At 39.6% G+C, this 21,335-nt stretch overlaps 1 protein-coding gene across 1 annotated transcript in view; it reads left to right on the forward strand.

Annotated features, from left to right (window-relative positions):
• Positions 1-11,114: 11,114 nt before the first annotated feature.
• LOC141787402 (adhesion G-protein coupled receptor G1-like) overlaps positions 11,115-21,335 on the forward strand; it is a 28,840-nt gene continuing 18,619 nt past the window's right edge. The window contains exon 1 of the mRNA XM_074665693.1: positions 11,115-11,454. The gene's annotated coding sequence lies outside the window, so the exon portion shown is untranslated. The remainder of the gene's footprint in view (positions 11,455-21,335) is intronic.

Raw genomic sequence — 21,335 nt, forward strand, 5'->3', positions numbered from 1 at the left:
GGGCACTGTTTTTGAAGAGCAGGAGCAAAATTATAAGAAGGCACATATAGCATGTCCTCGCCACCCACCACGTTTATCATGTTTTAACCAGCCAAGACTGCGCTTTAGTGTGTATTTGTGCACCTGAGTGGGCACTTCAGCGGGTTTTTCAACAATTGGGCTACAAAGAGGGATGATCACCCACCCTGTGTGCATCACTGACTCCTAACCTGTAAAATGCACTAAAAACACTTGTGCCAATTGTGGGCATGAAATAAAATGTTTGGCCTCACAGTGGTTTGGGCGACTGCCTCAAAACATCTCAATGCATGATGGGAGAATCAGAGCAGAAATAGGGGCCAACCATTGTTCAGTAAGCAATAAAAAGTCTGCATACTTCTGACACACAAAATAAAACACACAAAAAAATTATGACCATCCTGGATTTTGTTTTCAGTTACATTTCATAAAATGTTTAGTGTCAGCATGGCTGTCATGTTGGTAAATCAAGCCCTCGTCAAGAGAGGCAGAAAATCAAAGCCCTGATAATTGAATAACAACTTTCGTCATTTTCAAGCTTTCAAGATGACAGACCAATGAGGAGTTAATCTTAATATGTGATCATGTTTTCAAATTTGATGGAACTCAATGAAGCTGAATAAACTTGACAAAAAAAAACCTGAACATGGTTTCAAACAAAGATTCCTAAACTTTTCAGCCCGTGAACTCCAAAAAAACGGCCTCAGATACTTAATTTTGTTGATCTGTAGAAAACTAGTCAAACTATGAGCACATGTTGCTGTGTTTTCTAACTGAATCAGCCCCAACTGACACATCTTTATCCTGGTTTGGTCACCCTAAAACACTTTCTGTTTGCAAAACCTCTATTTGTGTTTATACATAAAAAAAGTAATGAATGAAATAAGCAATTGTAGATAGTTTTTGACTTTTGAAAGCCATGGCTGAGATACAAATTGCAGCAAACAACATGGATGTCATTGTGTTGCTGTTCTTTTAAAAATTCCTTGGGGTAATGCAATTTGTTTCCCATTCTCTTTAAAACCTTCAAATTGACTTCATGTTGTTTATTTTGCACGGGGAACTAAAACATGGTTTCAGTATAATGGGGTTTAAACGTATGACTACTTCTTTAAGCTTGTCTTGTTTGAATCTTCAGACCAATCTCCTGTGCAAAAAGTGTGTTTTTATTATTTACAGAAATCCCAGTGGAAACAAACTTCTGAGTCATGGTGTAAATCTTTTGTAATTAGCTTCAGCTAAATGTAGGTGCATGTTTCCCTTTTTTATTTCCTCTGCTCACTGAAGCCGTGTAAATTTTCTTTTTGCAGTCATCCTGATGGATCAGAGGCCCAAGATGTCAACCATGTAATTACAGTGTCACAGAGCACAGCTGGGGACTTTTGATGCAACCAACCCCGGCCCCTCAGTAAGCCCTCACCACCTCCCCTACGTATACTGTCTAATGCAGCCAAGCTTTGACAAAAAGACAGCAGCAGCAACCTGATATGGGTCTATTGAAAAAACTCTGTTTTGTCCTTCCTGATCTTCCATTACAAACAGACTGTTGTGTTGTTATGTTAAGAATAATGTTTTGTAAATGGGTGATTTTAGCTGTCAAATTGAAACATAAGCCGTCTTTTTTTGCAATAATTGATGTTAAAACTGAACATTTCCACTGATGTTAACACTGGACAAGGTAAGCAGGACTTCTGCAGGAATATTTCTGTTGACATTTTAGACTTCATTCAGCTCTCTGTCCTCTCTGAGCTCTACACTTGACACATCTTCAAACAAAAGTGGGATGTATGAGGTTGTTGTTATCGCTATCTATTGTGATTGGAGTGACTCAGCAGCTCAGAGATGCTCTCTCCAACTTGTGTGACAGGGTGTTGCTCTACTTTTCTCCACCAGATGTGTTTGGGGAAAGCAACTTTGATGCCAGCATCATGTTTCGATACAGCAGGTTCAAAGGCATGTTTACCACTCTGTGTGTCATCACCTCTTCCATTATCGATAATCTATAAACATTTGGGAACTTATGAAATCAGTTTCTGGAGTTAAAAGTGAAATATTGTCCCTAACTTGAATTTAGACAAGTGTTTTGGTCTTGTTTTTGACTAACAATCATCTAAAGCAGAGGTCTACAACAGGGGGTCCACAGCCCCTAGGAGGTCTGTGGAGGTACTGCAGGGGGTCCATTACATTTTTGGTTGATTAGGCTTTTTTTATACAAATGTTTTTTCAAATATTTTCAATGTTACCGATGTTATTGTCTTTAAACACACATCAGTGGATACACAATGGCCAAAGTTGCCATCTTTCAGTCAGAAACAAACCCATTCAGCAGACAACTGCTCACAGGTTCACCAAGCTTTCAGCTCTATCCCCTCAAGACAGAGGAAGACTCAACTCTATCTCTGCTCTGCCAATCATGCAAATTTCAATGATATAGATAGATAGATAGATAGATAGATAGATAGATAGATAGATAGATAGATAGATAGATAGATAGATAGATAGATAGATAGATAGATAGATAGATAGATAGATAGATAGAATAGAATAGAATAGAATAGAATAGAATAGAATAGAATAGAAAAGAATAGAACTTTATTGTCATTGTAACAAGTACAACGAAACTGAAGTCACAGCAGCAATCAAGAAAACAAAAGTATGAAAGTGTATAGAAAGTGCAAAAAGGTCCATAAGAAAGTAGATGATGACAGCTCGTCCATCACTCTCCAGCCCAGTCAGTCTCCACCTCCACAGGGTCCAGGACTGAGCTTCTTCAGTCATGCTCCATCTCTGTCTCCTGGATCCTGTCTGCCCACAGTAGGTGAAGCTCTTCCAATGTGGTGTTGGTGTCTGATGTTGTTGCATATCTGTGAATCGCATGATGCTACTCTGCCCTCTGGTATTCCCTCTGTTCCTGGGTCAGCATGGCTAGCTTGGCCATCTTATTGGAGATAGATCTTATGTTCCCAACAACGATGGATGGAAGGACAGGTTGATGTTGTCACTTCTTAGATCACACCTGAGAACCAGCACGTTGTCCTCACCTCCTTCTCCCCACCTTGTGGGAAGACATCTGGCCTTACACCAGCTAGCATTGACATGCTACAGGCTGCTAACAGCAGAGTTCACATGTAAACAATGCAGACATGGTTACATTTAGGATCTCCAGACAAACACAGGAGAAAAAGTCGTAAAAATATCGCTGAAGCCACAAAAAGCTTGGTGTCCATGACCAACAATGAACCATAGAAAGTAATGATCCACTCCTAAAACAAAGATTATGAAAAAGAGACAAAAAAAATTACGAGAAACAGACAAAGAAGAGAGAGCTGCTGCAACAGGCAGCCCTAGCCAACAGGGCAGCGCCTAGCATAGATATTTAGATAGATAGATAGATAGATAGATAGATAGATAGATAGATAGATAGATAGATAGATAGATAGATAGATAGATAGATAGATAGATAGATAGATCCTATTGGCAGATCTATTTTATTCTTTACAAAAAAAAACACATATTCAAAGTCAGACATCACCACTTGCGTTGTAGTGAGTATTTGCAGTGAACCATCTTAAAAACTGGGGTTGTATATGACAGTCCCTTCAGGTGTGCTTTAAGTAGGAAAGGAAAGTTAAGAGTGAGAGTGAGTCAGTCATGAGGAATGATGGAGGGGAGGTCTGCGTGTTTCACCTGTAGAAACTCTGTAATCATGTTTAAATGAGACAAACATAACGTGTCCTGTACCAACCAGACACCCAGACGTGTCTCTGCGTGCTCTTTATGTTTCTCTGTGAGGGTGGAAACAGATGGTACGCTGACTGGATGTCAACACTTCTCCCACCACAGGACAGGTGACTAAAATGAATTGTAGAATGAATACTCATTTGCAGCCGCGATCAATACACTCATCAATATGTTGATCTGCTTTCTCCTCCCCCCAGGTTCAGGTGTGTGTGCAGCATGTAATGAGCCGCCTCTTTGTTTGGTGTCTGCTTCTCTCTCTTACACACACACATACACACACATGTACACACATATATATCGCTCTCATCACAGCCCCAGTCAGAGTCCACCAGCTGGTCTCTGGCAGGACACACAATTGTCTCCATGGTGACTAAGGCCAGCAGCTGAGGACCCTTGTGTGTGTGCATGTTTATTGCTCATGTGATGCTGGTTTAACAATGTTTTAATAATGCATAAAGGCTGACCTGTGTGTGTGTGTGTGTGTGTGTGTGTGTGTGTGTGTGTGTGTGTGTGTGTGTGTGTGTGTGTGTGTGTGTGTGTGTGTGTGTGTGTGTGTGTGTGTGTGTGTGTGTGTGTGTGTGTGTGTGTGTAGCCCCCACAGCCCCCATTGCCTGCAGATCTTCTTGTCTCTTCTTCAGACAAAGAAGAGACTATAGAACAAAGAGATGCGAGGTGGTAAACTCAGCCAAAACAGCACTGAGTGTGTGTGTGTGAGGTGTGTGATGTGTGTGTTATTTGGCAAAAATATTCTTTATATATTTCTTTTAACATTTGATTGACTTTTTTTTTTCAGCGCTGATCGGTGCTCTCTTAATCTCTAACTATAACAGACGTTAAAATGTTGAATGAAAGCGTTAAAGAGCAGCTGATAGTTAGCTCAGGATCAAAAATTAAAACTTAAGGAACAAATCTGCTAGACACAATCCAGACAGTGAGTCAGCAGCCAGACAGTGGCCTCCTGAAGTGCATTGTAGATAATTAACCCAACCTCTGTTTTGCACACAAATGTTTGAAAGTCATTGTCTTTCCAGGGAAGACTTTTAATGTATCAGAGCCAGAGATGAAAAAAAAATTAGAGGAAGGAGAATCTGTTTTCACAGAGGTGGAAAAAAAATGGAAACCATCTGTGTTTCTTCCTGCAGCGGTTTACTTAAGTGTATGTCTACATCAATGACTTCTAACATGACTCATATCAGTGTTTGATGCATCAGTAGATTATGTTTACAGATAAACCCGTTGCTTCATACTAAAGTGGGCCCACCATGTTGACTTTTTGTGTCAGATTTAAAAAGATTTAGGTGCTCTATTCAGTTTGCAATGCAACCACGGAGACACCAAGCTAACCAAAACTGATGAAGTAAAGGTCCAGGTTGGTCTCAATACAAACTGCTGTATTACATAATGTCTAGAGGTGAAAACCTGTTGATAACATGAACTTTGAAATGAATGATCTGAGGTTTTGAATATACATTATTTGTTTAAGTTTAATTTAAAGAGGGGGTATTTAAGCTTTCCAATATTTAACACACGGGAATAGAGTAAAAATGCTGGATGTTCATAATAAAAAAGTGCGCTGATTTTCAACCCTCTACATATTCATATGTGGAAATCCTTGAATCTGTCCTTAAAATATACAAATAATCAACAAAATCTTCACGAGGTCTTCTTTGAAATCTCGTTTAAATCTTCAGAAGACTTGCTGAAATGATGAGGTCATCACATAGGGATCTCCTAACTGGTTCATGACACATTGAAGGGGCCTCAAACACCAAGGCCTGCACATAACTCTGCACCCAACAGGCCTCCAGAGGACTGACCAATCAGAAACCAGGGGTTTGTGGACCTGGGAGCCTTAAAAAGACAGCAGCGATGAGGGCCTTCTGGTAAACACGGACATCACACCGACCTGTGGGTTAATTCACTCATGACTGTAATTATGGGGATTTAGCATTAAATTTGAAATTTAATATATGATAGAAAAAAAATGAAGTTCTAAAAAAGAATCTTTCTGCCCAGTGTGTAAGAATAAAGGATTAACAGAAAATGCAGAAAATTTATCAAAATTTATCATAAATAATATTAAAGATATTTGGGCTTTTGGAGCCAGCCTTGAGAGGTCATTTTAAAAACTAGTCTTTTTGTATTTTGCACTGGGTTTTTGTTTTAACACTGAGGGTTACAACCCTTGGAGGAATGTTTCTGTTCACAGTGAAACTGAGACTCAACAAATGCAGCTGAACAGAAGGCTCCTCTGGGGGATTAACTATGACTATGTGCTGAAACTGACAGCATTTTATAACAATGTTCAGACAACCTTGAAGTCTTGTCTGAATGTAGTGTCTTGATGAGCTCTGGTTATCCTGAAATGTTCGACATGCTTACTGTCGTTCCCAGGGGCATGTCCTGTCCTCATATGAGCTGACAGGTTCACTGTTGGCTGCACCCTCAGCCTGCTGGGATACAAAACGGAAGGAATGTCCCTTAAAAAGGAGAAGTTCAAAGAAAGCAAAGCTGAATGGTCAAAGCAGAAAAAAGGCAACGATGAGGGGCGTGGGCAGGAGAGAAATGAGGTAAAGAAAGTGTGTAAAGAAAGGGTTGGGAAGGAGGTGAAAAGACATAAATAAATCTTTGTGGTTTGACAGATACCACACATATATTGTTCTTTGAGTTTTATAAACAGAAAAAATACAGCACCCTTGTAGCCACAAGAACAAAACCAGAGGGTTAATATGGAATTCAGAGCAAACCTTTGTGTGGTTTTTCTGCAGCTTACTCTGACTGTCATGAATGCAGCTGAATATCCTGCCATTCCATATTCAACATGTGACTTTCCTTATAACATCTTCTGCTCTCAAACTTCAGGAGCCGATTTTCCTTCTCATATGAATTTAAAATCAAATTGAGTGAAGACAGGCTGAAAATTAGAGCTGAAATATGCTGTAGCTTCTCCAGGCCACATGCTGAAAGATAACTCTGAAAAGTAAAGTTGTACTACCTTACGCTGGTGTGCCTGGGTGCACCCCTACCTGGCTGGAGTAGTTTCATGGCTGAACTTGAATTGGGAGCAGGGCTGATGATTTAAGCCCCCTGTAAAGCTGTTGTTGTCATTGTGGATGCTGGGCCTTTGCTTTTATGACTGGTCTGTAAAGTAATTCAAAGTGCAGCTGGCGTAACTAGTCCTGGGACTATTGTTTAGAGTTCACAAGAAAAAGCCCATGTGAGCCACCTACATCAGGAAAATAGGCATCTGTGAGATGTTTTGTGGATTTTGAGTTGAAGTTTGAGAAAGCTTTACACTGTAGTCAGATAATATGGTTAGAAATTCAAAGTGGAAGCCAGTACTTGGAACAATTTCTTATCAAGGCTCTGCATGTGGCATAGAGTGTTACTGTTGGTCCTTACAAGTACAGTAATATCAGTGTGTTTCACAGTGTACAATGTGTCATTGTTAACAGCATGGGCAGCGTCTGAATGTGTGAAGGTGTGTGCTTCCCCTCACGCTGCAGCTCATTGACACAGGAACACAGAAAACGCTCATTCGCAAACACAACTCTGACTTAAAGAGCGTGGTGAAAGTGACGTGTGGGCTCGATGGATTTCAGAGAACTGACTTCAGGTTTTCTCTTGTTGAGGTTGTTGATGTGAAACCCTTATTACAGGATGTTAGCTCAAACCCAGTGACTGAGTGTTTTATTTCCTGTCAGACTGCACGTTGACCACTGTCTCGTCACATCTTTGACCTCAAAAACACCAGTCTTCAAGTGCAGACTGTGGAGGGACATTTGGTATACAAGACCTTTGACTTGTAGTATCATGACAGTCTCGACAAGACGAGACGAGGACAGACTTACCTGCTGACAGAAATGCACAAGCACTTCCCCCTCTGCTGCACCTTGTGCTGATGTTGTCAGGGCTAATAGTTCATCTATTAAGAAAGAGCTCAGACATAGGAAGCATCTGCAACAGCTTTTACATGCTGATGGTTGATAAGATCACAGGTTTACGCAACAGATTGCTTGTTAACTCCTGTTTTTCAAGTCTCCTGTATCTGTTTTTGTTTGTTAAATGTTTTTCTTTTTTCTCTGCTCTTCCTCTGTTGTAATCCTGCATATCACTTTCACTCTTCTTTTTTTTAAGTCACAAAAGAGGAAAAGAGGATGTGTGTGTGTGTTCATGTGTGTGTGTGTTCGTGTGTGTGTGTGTTCATTTATGTGTGCACAGTTCCAAGCACACCTGTCGATGTCGAGACAGCAGGCCCTTTATTACCCAAACCCACACAAATCAACTGACAAATCCTTCTATGGACACACACACACACACACACACACACACACACACACACACACACACACACACACACACACACACACACACACACACACACACACACACATGCACAACCACTCACATAGACAGTTGAACAGAAGAGAGGAGCCAGGTGCTCAATCTACCCACTTCCTCCTTTGTCCCCTTTCCCAGCCCCCTCTCCAGTCCCACTCTCTCTGCTTCCTCCCCTCTTTTTCCATCTCAGGCTTTAATAAGATGTAAACGTTAATTTCAGAGGAGCAGCTTTTTTTAATGGAAAACACTGGCTGGACACGGACAATGACACAAGATTATGCTGCAGGTTTAATCATTAAGCTGCTTTTATACCTGCAGACTGCTGCAGGTGTGTTACACACACACACTCAGCTCAGTAGATTGGAAAATAAAAGCATCTAAAAAGAATTAGTACATACTAAGCTTAAACATTTATCTAAAGAAGACAAGAACCCAAACTTTTGATGGATACAAGTTTCTATCAACTTGCACATAAAGTAAATATACAAAGTTTTGGCAAAAAGAGTGTGTCATTATTTCTATTTTTTTGTTTCACTTTGTTGAAATAATACCAAGAGAGCTCAGAGACCATTAGCTTCTTTTGTGTAACACACAGGGAGATTTATTGGGGTGCCATTTGTGACTTTCTTGACAAACAGCAGAGCGGAAAAGTCAACTGTAATGTTTACTGCAGGACTTTGTAGCCAGGACAAGTTCAGGTCAGATTTGACTGTCTTTGTCATGGATATCTGACAGAGCAGCAGCAGCAGGGTAAAATCTTCACCTTCATTAGATCTAAAACACTTTCAAAACCTGTTTCATGACTTTGTTTCACAGAAAAGACAAAATAATCTCAGATGAAGTAAATTAAAAGTCATTATCTCAAACATTTCCTTCTCCAAACTGTGTCATGTGCTTCATACTTCACCCACAGATATTTCTGTTTGCACAAATCAGCGTGTTTGTCTGTTTTTTTAAAGACATGAAAGCTTCCTGGAGGTAAAGTTGTGGTCTGTGGTAACATGTGAAACTTGACAGCATGCCTGCTTGTGCCAGTGAAGGATGGCTCTAATACATCACTGTCTTTGTTGCTGGTGGGAAACAAGTGAAATAAAACACAGAACACAATTGTTTGGGGTTCTTCCCCTTTTTTTCTTAAAGTATTTATTTTGTCCCTCCGGTCATTTTAAAAAAGTGAGTGTGCTGAAGGGCTGTGTCAGGCCACAACAACTTAACATAAACCAAAAGTCTGTAAAGTTGTTGTGGCACACAGACGAACCAGAGCCCCTAGTGTCTAAAGTACAAAAATACAGGCATTTATATGATTTAACACAGAGAGATCACCATAACTGTGTGATGAACAACTCCTGGCTTGAAATTGCAGCCAAACTTGGCAGAGAAGAGGAAGTGGTGAAAAAAATATTGTAAAAAAGGTAAACAACTTCTACTCTATGTTAGTGCAGTGTAGATGTGCATGCACAATACCTCGCCCCTTGCAGTTTGGGAATGGACGCCATACGCAGTGTTAAAAAGTTTGGCTTTTAAACGTCACATTCATGAGGGGAGCATAACCTAGAGACCAGACCCCCTGCTCCACTAACCCCCTTTCCTCTGATTGGCCAGCCCTCTGGAGGATTGTTGGGTGCAGGTTCATGGGCAGACCATGGTGTTTGAGTCCCGCCCCTGCAATGTGTCATGAATCAGTCAGGAGATCTTTATGCAATGACCTTATCATTCTAAGAAGTCTGGTGAAGATCTTGTGCTATTTTCAGAACAGAGCATTTTGATCAGTTTACAGATTCTGTGATTTCTACAACATATAAGAGATTCTAAAATCTGCACAATCTGCATCTGTTATAAAAGCGGAATGTACACACATGTCTTCTTGTTGCACTCCTGTAGTGTGGGAAAAAGAATGAAATTTTTCTAAGAAAGGGCTCAAGAGTGTTGTTGGTAAGTACAAAGAACCTCAACCCCAGAAAAGATATGAAGTTTCACTTTGATTGATCAATATTTGAATACTGTAGACTATACTTTGTCAAGTAATGACTATACGTTAACCCTGGAGCCTGACTTAGTTTTTACGTAACCCATCACCATGATAAAATGATAAAACAAGACTTATCGCAGTCAGTGGATGAGTCCTGCTGAAAGAGGAAACATTTTGACATAATGAGGGTCTATAAAAACCAGACTCTGTTAGTCATTTCAAACACCACAGGCTTTGTAACGCTTATTTTTTCATCCATGACTGACAGTGGTTTACTTAACCTTGGAGCAGCACATCCTCATGCACTCATCACTTCTTCATTCCCGTTTCAATTCTTACCAGACATCAGTCAGGGTAGAAATCGGTAAACATGCAGTGAAGCGGAAGTGCCAGTTCCTTCAAAATAAAGGCCGAGGATAAATAAAGCGTTTCTTGAGCGTACATTCTGGTGCCATAGGACCTGTAGAGAGATTTTTTTTTAATGGACAAATGGACTTCTACGAAACACTACTGTAACATTGTTTCTTGTCGATGGCAGAAAAAATCGGTGCTGTTACTGACATCGGTTACTGACATGTTGTTGTCTCAGGATAACAAAGTAGGTTTTCTCATTCCAGTGGATAACTTTGTGTATTTTTCTCAAGATAACACGGCTATTTCTCTTAGGATATGGGTCAAACTTTCAAGGTCCAGAATGAAACAATATCTGTGATTGCCTATGCCAACTATTTAAGATACTACGACTACTACCACTGCTACTACTACAACTAATAATAATAATATAATAAATATAATAATACAAAGCATGTGTATTTGCTTTAGAACAACAAGGCATCAAACAGACAAGTATAATATAAATAATACCAGCCCAGGTATGCAGTCAGGTATAATTTCAGCCCAGTGCTTGGAAAGAAAAGATATTTGTGCTGACTGGAATATAGAGATTTGAAAGGTCCGGGCTGTTTACCTGTGGGGTTTATTCTGAAAAGTCACTACCGGAAACAGCACTCCTTCAGAGTATGTGATTGACAGAAGAGGTCTGAATCACACCTCGCTCGCGCTGACAAGCTTTCTGTGAGCGCGAGGCTCTGTGTGACGGCTTCGGGCAGCACTTTGGTTTCTCGTTTGGTCCTTTTTTAAACATCACTGATAACATATAGTGATTTGAAGACGTCAGTAATCATTTGACAGAAAACAGGTGAACACAAGTTAAGTTTGGTGTCTTACGCCTCTGGTCAGTCTGCCCGGACCGACCTCAAGCGTCCGGTCCGTGCTTAGATCCGCGGTGCGTTTCTGGGACAAAGTTTTAAGGGACGGCTGGAGAATCAGAAAATCTTGTAAGGTGACCGGGAACCTCGACACTTGACTCTCGAAAACTATTCAAGGTGAGTCCGCACACCTGACGGAACGAAACCAACCATACACAGCTATACTTATATTATAATCTGGAAGTAACAATTTCAATGGAGACTTATTTGATCTGCCTTAAATGTATTAACTAGTTACAGTCAGTCCTAAAGGGAGAGGACACCCAGCAGAACTAGTTGTAAATTTGTTTTCTGTTCATTTTTAATCTTACATTTTAACCGAGGTTAAATCACATGCGAGTGTATGGATGAGTCCTTATATAAATATTAAATCGTTTGATAACAAACAAAAAAAAAAAAAAAAAAAAAAAAAAAAAGATCGAACAGTTGATGCGACTAGTATTTCATCCTTCAATGCTTTTATTACCTTATTTTACAATGTTTGTGGGGCATATGGAGGCTGTTTACCTTTTGCTAATGAATAATAACAATAAACCCATAATAACATGATAACATAGGGGGTGGCAGTTGGCAGTAGAACAGGTGCAGCACTGAGATTAAGAACTGGAAAAAAAATATTAAAACATATCCATTCATACAACATATCCAACGGGTGATATTCTAACAATATGCAAATAATGTGCAGTGACTAAAGTTTTTTTCACTTGAAATGCACATCCCTGGAGTGTATGAAAAAGAAAATGTGCAGACTCACACAAAGTGTGTGATTCTTTTAAGTCTTACAGACATGCTAAAACTCACAATAAAGGATGCTTAACCTCAGAAGATCTCTTGAATCTACTCTCTGTAAGTAAAGAACATCATAAAATGACCTTATAGCTGAAGATTATTGAAGAAAAAGTAAAGCACAATCTGTGAACAGTTAAAATGGGCTTGATAAAACACGCATGTACCAACGCAGGGTTAGATAACATTCCCAGTTTCATTGGAAAAATCAGAGACAAAAGCAGTTGTTTCCAGACATTTCTGTGACTGCTGGTGATACCCCATGCAGTCATATTATGGTTATGGCACTTTTAGCCAGCTTATAGTGAAGAACATAGTGAAGGTATCCTCTCATGTCTTGTGTCTTAAGAAGCATATTTTTTTTTTTTTTTTTTGCTGCAGTTGAAAAGCCATCACATGCAGAAAGCAGCGGCTTCGTGAATCCTCTCTGCCATTCTTACAGCTCTGCGTTGTGGTTTTCCTGAGAGCGCTTTTTTATCACAATCAGAATACTTCACTCCCTGAAATAAAAGCATGGTGTGAAATGATCTCACTGAAACAAAGCCTTGCTCATGCTGAAACATCTGTGAAAGCGGTGAAGCAGATCAGAGAAGCTCTCGATGTTACAAATGAAGCACGAAGAGGGTTTTTCTGAAATTCCTCCCCTTGTAATTTATGCAAATGTCATGTGTCTGTGTGACTCATACAGATACTTATACATTTTTCATAACGAGGGGAAGAAAGCCCCTGATGGCACAGACTCGTGACCTTTACCTACAGCTACACTGGGGGTGATTTGAGCTCAATAACGTGCAGGCTTTAGCCTCTCTGCATCTGTGTGTGTGTGTGTTGTCTTATTGATTTATTCACAGCCCCGAAGGAAACATCTGCAGCATTCCACCTGCTCCTCCAATTTCCTCACAGAGGACATGAATATACAGATAAAGGGAGACATGCAGACATGCATCACTATGGTGCTTTAACAAAGAATGTGAGGTCCTAACTCCAGTGTAGCCCAGGGAAAATTCCTCAGCAGCCACTTTTCGTCTAGTCTTCCACTTCAACTTGAAACCGCTCTGATCAGACGTCCTTGGTTCTCATTCCTGCTTTGACACAGCTCTGTCGGGGTTTTATTGTGGTGTTGCCTCTGATAAGATATTATGAGTCTGACTTTGAGAGGCTGTCTCAGGATGTGACTGTAAACCTGTCCCTTTCACACAAACAAGTCTTGAGCTGTTGATACAACCCACCGTTTATTGAAATGCCAGCCGGCATGTGGTAGCATGCCAGTTGTGACTTGTTTTGTGATTAAAGAAAACAAACTCAGTCTTATCATGCAGACGTGTTGGCAGCGGTGCAGATCATTGTGGCACTCTGCGATCTTCCCATGGCAACACCTTGTGCAAAAAGACAACAGGATTCACCTGGAATCTCTTTTCCTTCGTGGTATTTACCCTCCATGTTTTGTCGGTCATGTTGCAGAGAGTGTGAGCTGCTTAGCTGTGTATGTGTCCATTGGCTTACACAGCCTCCAAACCAGCCAGTGATCTTTGACCCTTATTCAGGCTGGCTGTCTCTTCAGCTCTAAGGCTTTACAACAAAGTGGCGCTTTTGTTCTTCAGATTACTCTTCCATGCACATTCTTTGCTTTGTCACTCCACTGCTTGCAGGGAGTGGGGTAACAGAGAGTGAACGTGTTTAAGGACAGCACTTATAAACTAAGAAAGCAGCTGAAAGATTAAACTGTCTACTTTAACTTGATATTGTTATTGCATAGACTTAATGCAATGGGAATCTAAGTCAGGGAGTGAAACAAGACGAAGAAAAAAGACACAAAAATGAAGGTATTCAAATCTGATGAGCATGTGGGGACTTTGATGGAACAAATGTCAAAGCAAAGGAGAAATTCAGGTGCAGGAAGTGGTGAACAAAAGGTGGTTTGCTGCACTGGTACAAGGTTTGTAAGTCAGATGTGTTGAAACTAGAGCACGGCCGATATGGGATTTTTGGGGCCGATGCCGATACCGATACTGGGGGCAAAAAAAAAGATGATATTCAATAAATCAACTAATATCCGAAATATAGGCTGAGATATAGGGATGGGTACCGAATTAGGTTCTTTTATAGGTACCGACCGAATTCTGTCAAAAGTACCGGGTATCGATTCATGTAAAACCAAAAGGTACCGTGTTTAGGTACCTAAATGCATCTTTGTGACTGTGAGGAAGTGGAAGAGTAGGCGATTTCTCATGCTGGACATGAACACAGCATTGCGAGGTTATATATTGATGAATGAATATGTTAAATTGAAAAAAATGTAATATTTTATTATTAAACAAATTAGTACTTTTTACCACATAAACACAAAAAAGTACCGAAAAGTGGTACCGTTGAGTACTGGTACCGATTGCCAGGTATCGGGCATCGGTACCGTATCGTTTCAAATTTGAAAGGTACCCATCCCTACTGATATATAAAATAAATTCATTGATATACACAGGATATATACTGTATATGGCCTTAAATTATTATAATACCCATATGATTCAAGACAGAGACAGAACACTATTAAATTAAAACAAGGAACTTAAATTATAAAACTGTCAACATAAGAACTGTAGTGTTAACCAATGATAAATAAGAATAAGCTGTAAACACAATAATAAATAAAGAAGTCAAACTTCAAACACATTAAGAAGAAAAAAGTCAAACTGTAAACACACAATAAGCAACTTACACAATGTTAAAACGTCATTCTATAGTCTTATACTACATAACGGTGGACTGAGGGGGCAGGCACTCAGGCAGTGTGCAGCCCAACACACAGACACACAGGAGCAGGAGCGAAAGAGTCTCCCGGGAGCAAAAATTTTTTTATAATCGGCTACATTTTGGCTAATGTTGATTAATCAGGGACAGGCATAATTAATTGCACTGACTGATTAATTGCGCCGATTAATCGTTCGGGCTCTAGTTGAATCCAAAGTCTGAGCTGCAGAAATAGTCAGGCAAGCCTGAAAGTTGAATTTCATAACATGTTTGTTTGTTTTTTCTGGTCAACTATTTAATCAACCGATCAATCTATATTTTCATAGCGCTGAATCATGAAAAATGTTTTCCCAAGACACTTTCCAGAAGTCCAGTTGCATAGGGGTGGAAAATTTACAGTAAATTTTAGGAAAGTATCCTGAAAGTTTTTATGGGAATTTTAGCTCAGAAATACAGGAAGTTTATATAGGGTTTGGTTGCAGTCAACTTCAATGAATTTTTCCAAAAGTTACATTCCAAAAAATGTCTTATTTTTCCCCATTGATGGTTTTTGTTGCTCTGTAAATGAAACTATTAAAGTTCTACAGTTCTTAAAACTAATAAGTGTCATTTAGAAATGCTGTGTCAGGCATATTTGCATGTTTGCTCACAACAAATATTTATGGCTGTATTTATGACAGTTGCACTCAGTTGGGGGAAATTTCTTAAAAAATCCCTGAAAACTGAACTTATTTTAGTCATTTCAAATATTGCATTAGACATGTTTGCGTGTGTGGGTGCTTATAACAAACCACAATGTTAAACACAGAGTGTGTAGGATAAATAAACATTTTATGTTGGACAACTGTTTTCTTTATATAACATTCTCTGTATGATTACTATTGTTTCAAAAAACACTTTTTTATAAGTGTTTTCACTGTTAATGAACTTACTTTAGCACAGTTGAAGTTGTGCTTGTAATAGTGTTGGTGATAGGTTTCTTGAGATGATTCATGTCTCGTTTCTTCCCCTTATACACAATGGCTTTATGTGTTTTTGAAACTATGGTAACCATATAGAGTTCATTAAATTAAAACAGTTGTCCAACATTCAATGTTTATCTTTCCTTTGTATAGAAACTTATGGCTCACCCTGTATTACAAATGCATATAAACAGGTAAATGCAGTTAATATGATATCAATATATATTTTCCAAACTTTACTACCAACATGGTGTAATTAAAAAATAACCACTGCCACCACCATACGGACTACTTTCTCCGAGTATACAGGGATGCATGCTTAAACCACCAGGTCAGCTGACACACAAAGACATAAGGCTTTGAAATGCCTCAAACTTTTCTGCCTCTGATGCTGACCTTGAAACTGAAAAATGAAAGTAGGAGACTTTTTCTCAACTCAAAGAAATTGGAAAACTATCCTAAGCGTATATTTAAAAAACAGTGGCGTTCTTCTGATCTGTCAAATACGAAAGTCAGTGGATAATCAGGGTCAGTGAGTCTTAACCCATCAAAGTCCAAAAGTCCTGGTTGAATCGAAGATTTGGCACGTTAAAACTCACAATAAAGGATGCTTAACCTCAGAAGATCTCTTGAATCTACTCTCTGTCACATTGTTTTGGCGAACAATCAGTGAATGAGGTCACACAAAACTGAAGATGATTAATCTTGAATGCGAAAGAGTGAGTCATACCCGTACGAGGTGCAGCGATGGGAAGACAGATGGGAAATTTTACTGGAAAGCTTGAAGCGACAGAGCAGAGGTCTATAGGTGACAAGTGCCAGTCGTGTTTGAACACGCGTGGGCTGTTCACACACCGTGTTTATTTGTGTCTGTGTGAACGAGACGAGTGAAGCGGAGCAACAAGTTTCATGATGACTGTGGGTTTAGTGCGGGAAGATGAAAGATGCTGAAGTCTACGCTGCACTGTGAGAGCAGAGAGCACACACACACACACACACACACACACACACACACACACACACACACACACACACACACACACACAGGCTTGGAAGTGAAAGAAAAGGGGAAATTCTTGTGCTGAATTGATGCCTGGGCGCCATGTAAGGACAATGGAGAGTGTGGGGGCAGAGACAGAGAGTTAGTTTACATGCCGTGCTGCTTCAGCGTGAACAAGGTGGCACAGGAGAGAAAAAAATATGAGGAAGTTTGAGCTCAGAAAGCGTAAATATGTGCTTTTGCTCTGTTGTCTCACAGGGAAACTGTCATTTTATAGTTATTGTGCATGTACACATGTTTAATGTTGATGACAGCGGAAACTTTTCCCCTTTAAGAAACATTTCATGACAACTGAGCTCCTTCCTGTGTCTCGACACTTGTGGCTGTCTGCGTGTAGATGACAGTAGGTCACTGTTTCCCCCAGTGCCTCTACAAGTCTTCTTTATCAGTCCATGTAGTGAGAGAGGCCGAATGGACGCATAGTGATGAGTGAGGCCGGGTCCGGGCTGACGTGAGTCACACTAAGGCTGAGTGTGGTTGTGAACACAGTACCAGTGTGATGCTGACTGAATGCTGAATCTGATCATTGAGACATCATTTCTCTTCAAAACATGAGGATGAGGAGAGAGTCAGTATAACAAAAGGCGTATCGCTGATATGCATGGCCAATAAGGTGACACATTTATTATGTGCAAACAGTGACAGCTTACAGGCTCCAGCACATCCCAAGAAGAGTCAGAGGAAGATTCAGTCTCGCTCTCTAACATTAAATCCTGGTTCACCTCCAACTTCCTTAAACTTAACAATGATACTCTTCCACCTCATTGACACCAAATCCACTTTATCCAAAGCTGACAGTTCCACCCTCCCTTCAGGTAAAGAGTCTGGGTGTCATCCTCTGCAGTTTCTTTCTCACATCGATAACAACCTGGTCTGCACATTTCCATTTACGCAGCCTCCATTTATTAGCTGTCTCTGTCCCTTTCTCACCCCTCACACCACAGCCACCCTCATCCACAGCCTTGTCACCTCCTGCATTGATTGTTGGTACCTACTCCTATTGGGTGCTCCATACAAATCCCCCCATAAGCCCATCTCAACTCCTTGGGGAGCAGAGCTTTTAGTCGCCCCCAACACAGGAACCAACTCCCACCAGACATCAGAAACATTGGTTCATTACCCTTATTCAAATGAAGACTCAAAAATCATCTGTTCCCAGCTGAATTCTTGCTTTCATTTTCACTGATCTATTTTTAACTTGGTCTTACTTTCGCTTGTTCTTTTTATGTATTTTATCGTGCCATTTTAATGTATTGTTGTTTTAATTCACAGTGCAAAGTGTCCTTGAGTGCTGAGAGATGCTTATGAATAGTATCATAATTATTATTATTCAGTCCGAAGAGTCAGAAGGAAGAATCAGAAAGAAGAGTCAGACAGAAGAATGGGAAGGAGAGTCAGTAAGAAGTGTCAGAAAGCAGATCCAGAAAGTGGAGTCAAAAGTAGAGTCAGAAAGAAGAGACAAAAAGAGGATACATTACTGATTTTGAAAAATAATATGTTCATTTTTTTTTTTTTTTTTTTGCCTGAATCAGGCAAAATCACTCACAGATGGACTTCTTGCTGTTAGCAGTCCCCCTCAGCTACAACCAGAGAAGGAAACTGCATACAAGTGAATGGTGGAGGAGGATTAATATTTTAGCTAAAAAAAATAATCCATGGAAAGTTCATTTGTAGGTCTGAACACATTTACAGTGTTATTGCAGGCTGTCTGTCTGTTATCGATGTTATTCCCCTCTCCTCCAGTGTACACATACATGCAAATGACTTGAAATGAAATTTTACATTAGCAATTAGTAAAGTATTTACATTGGAATGCATGTGGAAAATGCGTGTTTTTGAGTTTATTAATTCTGCATTAATAATGACACATATTCAAACTCACAAAAGTGTAATTCTGTGTGATTGTTCTCTGTGCAGTCACCGTCTGACAGGAGTGTGAAACTCTGAGGCAGACATGTAAATTTCCTCTCCACGCATACTTCTTTGAAGTTAAAAGCTGCAAGTTTCAGGCTCAAAAGTGTGACCCGGTTCCCAAGGTGACGGTCCAATAAGAATTTAGCAATGTGTTTTCAGCATTAGTGATAAAACTTTGCTTTATTTTTCATTATGATTATGTCAGAGTAGCTGATGATGACCCTGAGATTGAATAACCACATTTACAACGTCCAATCAGAAGTTACACATCTCTGTCATAATATGTCACAACCTAGAGTCTCATTGTCACCGATAGTGCAGCCACAACAAGGTTCTGCTTATCCAAATATTATAGACTGTCGCCACATTTTAACCTTCATTACCACTGATGCTCGATCCTGTGCTCCTCTGGTAAACCAATTGTGTTTTTATAGATCTTGCTGAGCAAGAAGGCCTGTTCTGCTTCAGTGTCACTCAGCAAAAAGTAAATATGCATACAAACTAGCAATGTAGTGATCTAGAATCATTGCTCACATATAAAAAACATGTATCACAACTGCAAAATTTTAATGAAAACAGAAGAAGAAACAAGATGAGTATATTTGCTGTGATGATGTGCCAAATTAAAAAGTCATGTGTTAAAACGACTGGAGCTGCTAACCACCACCTTGCTCCACACCCACTCTGAGAGGTGTTCACAGAAGTTATTAGTTCCTCTTCAGAAAACCACAATGAAGATCCACTTTGACACCTTTTCCCCAAAACTTCTCTAGCTGCATTTGAACCATCTTTAAGAGGAAGTGCCCAAACCACAAAAGAGCCCAGTCAGACTTAAAATACTAAGAGGGTGCATTTTCACATGCTTTATTTCACAGAAGTGAAAGCAGAGTGAATCATCACTTTTAGAGTTTATTGTGCCTGTGTTACTTAAGTTCCTCAGGCAGAATTTTTCAGTCTTGGAGTAGTGAGTGTGTTTTTATCTCTGCTGCAGAAGAAGTAAATGTAAAGCTCCAGCAGAAAGAGAAACACTGTTAGGATGATCCATTAGAGGAAGTGTTGGTCAGCGTACCTTGTTCATTAGACTGCCACCCAGTATTTGGTGTTAACCCTTACTGCGCCAAGTTAACAGTATATGGTTCACTACCAAAACACTTGGTATGCTTCTGTGGCCGTTAATCCACCAGGATGTGCAAACTCTTTAATCCAAATTATATATTCTATGCTAAGATATGATAACTGTTGGTATCGATGAATTCCAAAATGTACTGATTTACAAAAAAGTTGAGAAAATAAAGCACAGAAAATTAGGAATGGGTACCTTTCACATTTGAAGCGATGCGGTGCAGATGCCCGGTACCTGGCAATCGGTATTGGTACTCAACGGTACCAATTTTCGGTACTTTTTTGTGTTCATGTGGTAAAAAATATCAATTTGCTTCATAATAAAGTTTTTTTTTCAATTTGACATATTTATTCTTCAATATATAACCTTGCAATGCTGTGTTTATGTCCAGCATGAAAAAATTGCCTACTCTTCCACTCCCTCACAGTCACAAGGATGCATTTAGGTACCTAAACATGGTACCTTTGGATTTTACATGAATCGATACCTGGTACTTTTGACAGGATTCAGTCAGTACCTATAAAAGTACCTAATTCGGTACACATTCCTACAGAAAATGTGTTTTGGTGGTTGCTTTTCATTTTTAATGATTTTCTTCCTCCTCAGAAAATTCTGGTTATCTGACTCAAATTCAAGAATGAAAACATAGATTGAGTTAGAAGCTCCTCACTTCAGTTCAAAAGGGTGAAACAACGGAAAATCTCTGAAAACAGAGTCACAGTTAAAGCGCTTTATGATGCTGGACGTTCTTCTCATTTTTATGACAAGTAGTCTCATGACTTTGTTCAGAACATATACAGTACATACTGTGGGTTGTATTGAACAGTAGTCACAGTGACTGCTGGTTTCTGCAGAAACAGTATGAAAGTCCAAAGATGGTTCTCACATGACTGAAAATGCTGACTCAAACTAACTTTCAGCTGATCCAGAAACCAGAACAGAAGAGGCGAAGTTGAATTCACAGCTTTGCCTCATTGCTAACACTGTTAACCCACCTGTCTGTTTAACATCTCTAAACACTTCCTTACCAGCTGATTGAAAGTCATTGAGAGTAAGAATTTAACCATCATGGTGCTGAGTGAGGTCTAGTCTATGGATTCACAGATGCAGTTTTTTAAGACTGATACCAATACTGATTCCTGGGCTGTGGTTTCAGCAGATACTGAAAGTGATCTGATGCCAGCGTTAATTTAACATTCTTTCCTCCTTAATATGAGACTGAGAATTATTTCCTGGAAATGTCAGGGTTTTCTGACTTAGAAAACCAAACAAAATAAAAATATTTCATATTTATATTAACACTGTCGGTATTATTATTTTTCAGGATTATTAATGTGTGAATGTGTGGTGAACAAATCTCCAATACTAACTGGAATTGCAGTTTAACCGTGAACAGTGTACACAT

Source organism: Halichoeres trimaculatus, unplaced genomic scaffold (assembly GCF_033239565.1).
Source record: "Halichoeres trimaculatus isolate MK-OKI-2021-1 unplaced genomic scaffold, fHalTri1.1 fHalTri1_scaffold_3, whole genome shotgun sequence".
NCBI lineage: Eukaryota > Metazoa > Chordata > Actinopteri > Labriformes > Labridae > Halichoeres > Halichoeres trimaculatus.